Below are 8,303 nucleotides of genomic sequence, written 5' to 3'. Positions count from 1 at the left end.
TACAAATGAATCATATATATATATATATATATATATATATTACATTTTTAACAAGTAACATTAATTTGTCATTTTTTAAACAAATAACATTGTTGTCCTTTTTATATTAAGTTTGTTATAAAAATGTAAAATCATCTGATTTTTAAGGTGAAAAGGTTTTTTGTTTGTTTGAGAGACAGAGAGAGAGAGAGAGAGAGAGAGAGAGAGAGAGAGAGATCTCAAATCTCTCTCGATTTAAGGATGTTTAGATATTTGCATTGGGAAAAACCTGAGGATGTTATTAATTTTTGGCAGTGCAAGCAACATTTCATGTCATGATTTCATGAATTTCAGACTTTAAGACTCTGCTCTGATTTAAGACCTTTCAAGGCCTTCATTTGTGAAAGACCTTTTTTTTAACACCCACAGAAACCCCTTTTTAAGTTAATGCGAGGACCAAAAAAAAAAATTAATAACTACATAAAATCTTTAGGTTCTCTGGCGTTTGCATTGATTAATCTAGAAGTGAATAATGACACAAAGAGAGGCAGACACAGAAAAAAATGAACAGATAAGAGTCCATACAAAAAGACAAAGATTTCTCAGTAATCGTTACTCTGTGTAGGTCAGGACTGTGTTTCCCTCAGGATGATAAAAGACCTCCATCTCTTCAGCGTGTACATGTTCCTGTTCCAACTTCCAGCTTAATGGTAACACTTTTGCCAAAAAGTCTGATGGTCTCTCATTGGTTCAGTGGTAATGCAGTGTTATCGTCTCAGAGAAAGTGCTGCAGTGGACATTTAGACAGCTCAGAAGCTCAGCTTTGGAAAGCTCAAGTTCTCTGCAGTGAGTTTGCTGAGCCAACAACACAAACTTTTAGTCCAAGTGAAAGGTCTATTCTTGCAGAGCTTGTAGGGAGAGAACCACCATTATTCTCAAATATACAGCTGCTTTTTAAAAGATCTTCAAATCAATGGAAATATAAAGTTGAAGTGGCAGTTTTTTTTTTTTTTTACTTTGTGAGCTTGTGCAATGAGAATTTAACTGAGGAGCTCTGCTGCCCTTCCCTGCATGAGTCCAGCGTGATTGATGGCCCATCATAAAGAAGACTAACTGACCATAAAATAATTTTGGCTGAAAAGGATCAATGCCCATGACCCTGTCATAAAATGTCAAGAGTGAAAGGAAACTGCCCATTATTACATAGCCACTTTTACTGAATTAGAAAAATATGCAGAACAGAACCCATATCATTTAATCTTTTAATAATTTATGAACATTTTTAGGAAAAACATGGCGATATCTAGAAAGCAGAATGGCTGACATCCTGATAATACAAAAAAAAGTATAGTATAAATTTATGTTAACAATAACAACAACATTACAATAATAACAAATGAAACCTTTGAAATGAAATTTTAAATTATATTGAAATATACTAAATAATTTTATTATATTAATTAAACTTTCATAAATATGATTACAAACATAGATTTATACTAACATATTTATAATTATTAGAATTAAGAATTTAATTATTTATTAACAGGAAATAATAATTCATGAATTTAAACAAATTTAAACTAAGTTTACACATTATTTACTCAAAACTCACAAATTTAAAAAAAATAAAAATAAGAAATTAACAAGGCAGTGTTGTCACTGATAACAAACTAAACCCCTTTATTTTCGGGAACTGAAGCAGAACTGCAATAAATAGATGATAAACTTTGGCAACTTAATGGCAACTATAAGTACTCAAATTAATAAAATTAACAATAATTTTTAATAACAATAATAACAATACCTTTAATAACAATAAAGAATATATATATATATATATACAGTATATATATATATATATATATAGTATAACTAATAAAATCGACAAAAGCACATTACAAAATTGTGAAATATGAACTAAAATGAAAACTGAAAATAAAAAAAAATAAAAGTTAAAGTTAAAGTATTAATAAATACTACATTATACCAAATTAACATTGTAACAAGGCTGGTGGAATTTTTGAAAATACTAGGTAGAATGACAACTCCCTTTCAACCCAGGCAACGATTAGTTCTGTGAAACAAAGCAAAACCAATGTTCAACGCGAGTGGCACGGCGCGACAAAATAATATGGAACTCATTATAATCAGTGATGCTGTCTACACCATAGATATAGAACACTTTGAATAGGAAGGTGACGTAATTTTGGTCTAGAATCGAAGTACTACATGTCTGCCGTCTAGTGGTAGGGAATACAAATGAGATATTACACCATATTAGGAACTACAGTCTATTTGATTAAGTATGACGTCTTGTCGCAATTTTGCGACTTTGGCGCTTAGAGGGTTAAGCCTTCTTTTGCCTTAAGCCTTCAGACGTTTCCTCTTTTGTTTTTTATCTGCCATCTCTATCTTTCTGTCGCTCGGCTCGGACTGAATGCTCTCTAATCCACATCATGAGTAGACACGCCCCTTACTGCTGATTGGCTACAAGTTTGTTTTGCTAGTCAGCCCGAATCAGTTTTCTAAAGCGTTTTTGAAAAATCGCTTACCCCACCTTTAAAGGGATAGTTCACCCAAAAATGAAAATTCTGTCATCATTTACTCACCTTCAATTTGTTCCAAACCTGTATGAGTGTTTTTCTTCTGTTGAACACAAAATAAAATATTTAGAAAAATGTGGGTAAGCATTTTTTTTTTCTATACTATGGAGGTCAATGGCTACCAGCAAAAGTTTGGTTACCAACATTCTTCGAAATATCTTCTATTGTGTTCAACAGAAGAAACAAACACATTTTTATTTTTGGAGGAACTATCCCTTTAATCTGCCTGCTGGAATAGTTATCATCATCCAGTGCTGATTTTCTAAATGCTCAAATATGAACCAATGAATATGCCAAACCAGTTCATCAGTCTATAACTCGTATCAGTCATAACTGAAAAACTGTGTAAGTCCTCATGAGAAACCATAGGCATAAACGCTTCCTTCTAAACATGTAGAGCAAAAATCATGCGATGTTCAACAAAATTATTTGACTATTTAATAAATCAAAGGTCATGTGGAGCATCTGTTTTGGCAGTTCCTGGCTGAACTCTGGTCTAGTTTGTCATTCCATGCAGACGTCAGACATTTTTAACCATCATTAAACACCCAAAAGTGATCGGTCTGCAGTTTGACACAGAGACATCTCTCCATCCCTCTTGCACTAACAAGCCCATCTCTTTGTGCGCCGTGACCTCCCAGAATCCCTTCACGACAACGACAGACGGAATAGTTAATCTACGATGACTGACAGGCTGTAAACCACTGTAGCCGATGCTATTGAGCTCAGATGACTAATGAACAACAATGGGACGGATTAAACATCAAAATAATCAACCTGATCTATGGCTATCTGATGGCCACCACTTTGTCTAAAGGAGACAGAGCACGAATGGGAGGGAGTGACTAGAGCCAACAAATATCAGAAAAAAATTTTCTGTTTAGTAGAAGTTTGAGAAGAATCTTTGTAGTACATATTTCACCATTGATAAGCGATGTCTGTGCTTCTATACTGCCGGCAGAAAAGCACAAGTTTCCACTGGTTTAAAAGGAGTTTAATTAAAAAATCCCTAAGAAACACCTATAAACAAACAAAAAGCCCATTTACTGGTTGACAAATTCAAAAATTGGCCTTTAAATTCTGTCAAGACTGCATTTTCAATGCCATTTCCTAAATTTTTCACATAGCTTATTCATTTCACATACCTTCAGGCTGTATTTATTTATATATATAAAATGCAATATACTGCATGACTCAACCCACTATCCATTATAATGAAGACGAACTCCATTCAAGGCCAGCAGAAATCAGTTTTCTGACCTCATATAAACCTATATGAAGCCAGGCCAGGAATCAGACGTTTGACTTAAAAGCAAACCAACTTTGACACTGAACCTGATCAACAAGCCTCACCCCATCTCTTTCTTTCAGTAGACAGATATGTAGTGATTTCAGGTTGTTGTACAAAATCAACAAGAAAGAGCTGTATGTCCGTTCCTGCAGAAGGAGACATGGAAATAATAGTTGTTATAGTTTTGAAAAATCCACTACTTTATGTAGCATCATTTTCTAATTTTGTTTTCAATTTTAGTATGGTTAAAAACAAATATTTTTAATTTCTACTTTCAATTTTATATTTTTATTTTATTGTAATTTTTGTTAATGCTAAGAACTTTGATGGACAGATTGGCACACTAAGAGCTAAGCATACAGTAGCCATGCTTCCATCACCCTGTTTTTATGTGCATTTTGAAGTATCGTATCAGAAAAGAGTGATGGAAACACCAAAGTTCGAGAAAAAAATCCCTTCATTCATAAAAAAAAGTTTTTACGCTCGCTTGAGGTGGATTTTGAAAAAAGTTAATGCGAATAATGGGATATGGAAACACACTTACCAAATAAATTCCTCCATGTGCATCAAAAAAAAGTCATGTGACTTTACGCGATGAGACGGGATAACTTGACTAACTAGCGGACTGATCTCATTGCACAGCATCTTAAATGTTGTTTTGGTCATTTTGAAATGCCTGAGCAAAGTCTGTCAAAGCATTTCTATATAATTTCCTCCCTGAACTGTCTTACACGACTGCGTTCCCGAACAGCAGCATCCACCTCTGAAAGCAATGACCGCATTTATTGTTTCGTCTGCTCGCTCTGAGGCGCAAGTCATTTGAGACGGGATAACTTGACTAACTAGCGGACTGATCTCATTGCACAGCATCTTAAATGTTGTTTTGGTCATTTTGAAATGCCTGAGCAAAGTCTGTCAAAGCATTTCTATATAATTTCCTCCCTGAACTGTCTTACACGACTGCGTTCCGGAACAGCAGCATCCACCTCTGAAAGCAATGACCGCATTTATTGTTTTGTCTGCTCGCTCTGAGGCGCAAGTCATTTATTATATATGAAAATTATTACATTCAGTGGCTTCTCCTACTTTTCTTATTGATATTTAGTGCCAGTTTATCAGGAAGTGATGATTTTGTCATCTTTGTCTCGTTGGATGGAAAAACGGTGCTTCATTTGTAAATGTTTTATGCGATATTCCAATTTTGCGCATAAGTTAAATTTGCAACTTTGGATGGAAACATAGCTAATGACAGCTAAGTTGGTAACAAGGCCACTTCAAGTGCAAATGAAACTATCCCAAAATCAAATGAAGGACTATTGCATTTGAACACTTTCCAAGGAGATTTTGGCTGCATTTCAATCTAATTTAAAAGGGATCTTCAGAACTCTTCGGTTCAGCTAACAGAAAGGTTTCCCTGTCGTTCACAGGCCAGTAAAGTGGCGGATGGGAAAGTTTAAGTCCTCTCAGCACCTTGCTGCCTCGTGTTGTCTTTGAAATGCTCATCAGTACTCAGGGAGCTGTCGCACACTTTTTTACAACACAGTCATTTTTAAAAGAACAATAAATTATTCATTCACAGTGTAGCACAGGTTCATAACAATGACAAAAAAATTAAACAGACAAAGTAAATAGTGTATTAATGTTAGGAATAAACGATTTAGGTCAAACTATAGATATTGTGATGATAATCATTTTCATGTTATGGCTGAATAGCCAACATCGTCCATCCCTGCTGAAAAATGTGTCGGTAAGATTTTATGTCATAACGTATCTTATGCTCACCAAGTTTGCGTTTATTTGATCGAAAATACAGTAAAAACTGTGAAATTTTGAAATATTATTACCATTTGAAATAACCTGTGTTTGAATATATTTTTAAATATTATTAATTCCTGTGATAGCAAAGCTGAATTTTCAGCATCATTACTCCGGTCTTCAGTGTCACATGATCCATCAGAAATCATTCTTATGCTGATTTGCTGCTCAAGAAGCATTTATCATTATTACAAATGTTAAAAACAATTGTACTGCTTCATATTTTGTGGAAACCGTGATTTTCACGATTCTTTGATGAATAGAACGTTTCCAAAAAAAAACATTTATTTGAAATATACATATTTTGTAACATTATCAGTTTAAAGCATCCTTGCTGAATAAAAAATATTTATTTATTTATTTAGCAAAACAGTAGATATAACAGTATTCTGTATGCCAAAAAAACTTTTTTGCATCAGTTGAATTCTATATTAATGCACCAAGTTGTTTGGCAACAGCTGACAGTCTACAATTAGACTAATGAACTATACTACTTGGCAGAAGAAATGCTTATTCTAATTTATTATTTATAAACGTTGGGGGTATTACGCTCATTTTTGGATGCGCTCACATCCACATCCAGCTGTCAAGAATAAGACGACGCCTGAATAATACACACCAACGTCAAAATACTGCAACCCACTGCTATCTTCCACAGCAGTGCCAAGCCGATAAAGATCAGCCTTAAACCAGCCATGACAATATCTACACGGGAAGCCCATGACACAAGCATCATTCAAAACAGCCGAGAGCAGAACGTGTCGCAGCCTCGGCCTAATTAAACAGCGCAAGCCGCATTCCCACGGAAACCACAAACAAATTTTTAATCGCTGGCTCCTTGGGTCGGGGCAGGGGGGTGGTTGATCGATTCAGGTATAGATCGGTCCTGAGACCCTGACGGCAGCCACAGCGTTCAAATGGCTTTGGACAGCATGAGACGAGGCTGATTATATGAGACCTATGAGCATTTTTTGTCAGGACATTCATCCCAACAACAATCTTGGAAATGGTTCATGGTCCTGAGAAAAAGAGAGGTGAGTCACCCGGAGGTAAACTCCCCTTTATTATTAACGCAGTCACCCACACCTCGTTCACCCATTTCTCCTCACTAGAGCTCTGTGATGACAGCAACCGGTCCTACAAAAGCCCCATGGGGGATTGTGGGTAATGAGAGAGTGCACTCAGTGTGACATTGAATGCCTGTGTGCCGTGGCGCCGTGGGCACACCTCCAGCTTAAACAAAAACTAAGCAGCCAGTCGTTCATGACAGATCTCAGAGCGTGTGGCCTGTAGATCAGTCATGCCTGTGGCTTCTTTATAATGGGCTTGATTATTGGCGTAATCCTGTCAAAGGATCCATGTCAATGACAACAGGAATAAAGTCTCATCCAAAATCGTACCAGAATATCATTAGACGTGACGAGTAGATCAGCGGCGAGAGCTGAAGTGTTACTCGGGCTTAAAGATCCATGAAAGATCAAATAAGTCCTCCACTTCTTCACAGGGTATCAATATAAAGGACTGGAAATTATTCATCGCTGAGGTTCAATGATCACACAGGAAACACTCAAAGCGAGTCCACGGGGTGATCTCTGGATGACCTTGGCGGGACGCTCTGCTGCTGATGCTTCCTTTGATATTTTGATGCTTCTGGTTTGGAGTTTCTCTTCTTGGAGTTTGATCTAAAAAGTGCAGTTTATACTCTGGATTTGAAAATAAGAAGCATTGGGAGGCTTCCATAAACCATAAATAACTAAAAAGGAAAGATTAATCAGTGATTGAGTAAAAATTGTACATAATAAATTTAATAAATCAACTAAATATTTTATGTTACGTAAATACTACATAGAGTGTTGTTACATTATGTATCTTATTTAATGAAAAAGTTGTTTTTTACGCTGTCATTGTGCACGTTTTTTGTTGTTTCCCTTTTCCCATCTGTTTCTCTTAAAGGGGTCATCGAATGCCCATTTTCCACAAGTTGACATGATTCTTTACGCCCCTCTCTTCTGTGGGATGACGAGCAGACTGTAAACTTCAGCCGCGAAACTGGCTAAGCACATTATTAGAAAAGGCGATTTGCAAAGATTCATAAAAAAACCCTTATACTCACTTCTTCTGTAGATGAAGTTGGATCATGAATGATTCGCGCGAACTTAAACACATTTAGGTTGATCGGGGATCGGCGCATTCCCTTCAAAAACGAACGTAACGTTAATCCTCTGCGTCTTCAGCGGCTCAGATGTGGGAGTAAATGACGACTGCTGTGTTCATTATTACATCCAACAACAAAACATCTCAAATCGCTTAATCGGAGACATTCTTGTCTTCCCCTGCACCGGAGTCGACACAATGGCGGACAGCGCAGCTCACTCAGGGCGGGTCTAAGGTAAGACGGCCTTGTCAATCAACTATCGTGGGAGGGGCCTGTGCAGAACTATGTCATTCTGACAGGAATCTCAGAACAGCCCGATTTGAGAAAGGGGATTTTAAAATAGGGATTAAAAAAAAAAAAACACTGGGTGGATTTTTATCATTATAGGGTGGATGTGTACACACACTTCCAACATACATTTATGTTCAAACAACAACAAAAGTGAATTTGCATCTGA

The 8,303-nt window shown here is 36.3% G+C and overlaps 1 protein-coding gene across 1 annotated transcript in view; it reads right to left on the bottom strand.

Annotated features, from left to right (window-relative positions):
• Positions 1-8,303, bottom strand: part of LOC107692241 (WD repeat-containing protein 18) — a 41,751-nt gene that overhangs the window by 12,694 nt on the left and 20,754 nt on the right. The gene's annotated exons all lie outside the window — the stretch shown is intronic.

Source organism: Sinocyclocheilus anshuiensis, unplaced genomic scaffold (genome assembly GCF_001515605.1).
Source record: "Sinocyclocheilus anshuiensis isolate Anshui unplaced genomic scaffold, SAMN03320099.WGS_v1.1 scaffold827, whole genome shotgun sequence".
In the NCBI taxonomy this organism is placed as follows: Eukaryota; Metazoa; Chordata; class Actinopteri; order Cypriniformes; family Cyprinidae; genus Sinocyclocheilus; species Sinocyclocheilus anshuiensis.
Note: the sequence above shows the minus strand (reverse complement) of the source record. Positions and strands in the feature narration are given on the sequence as shown.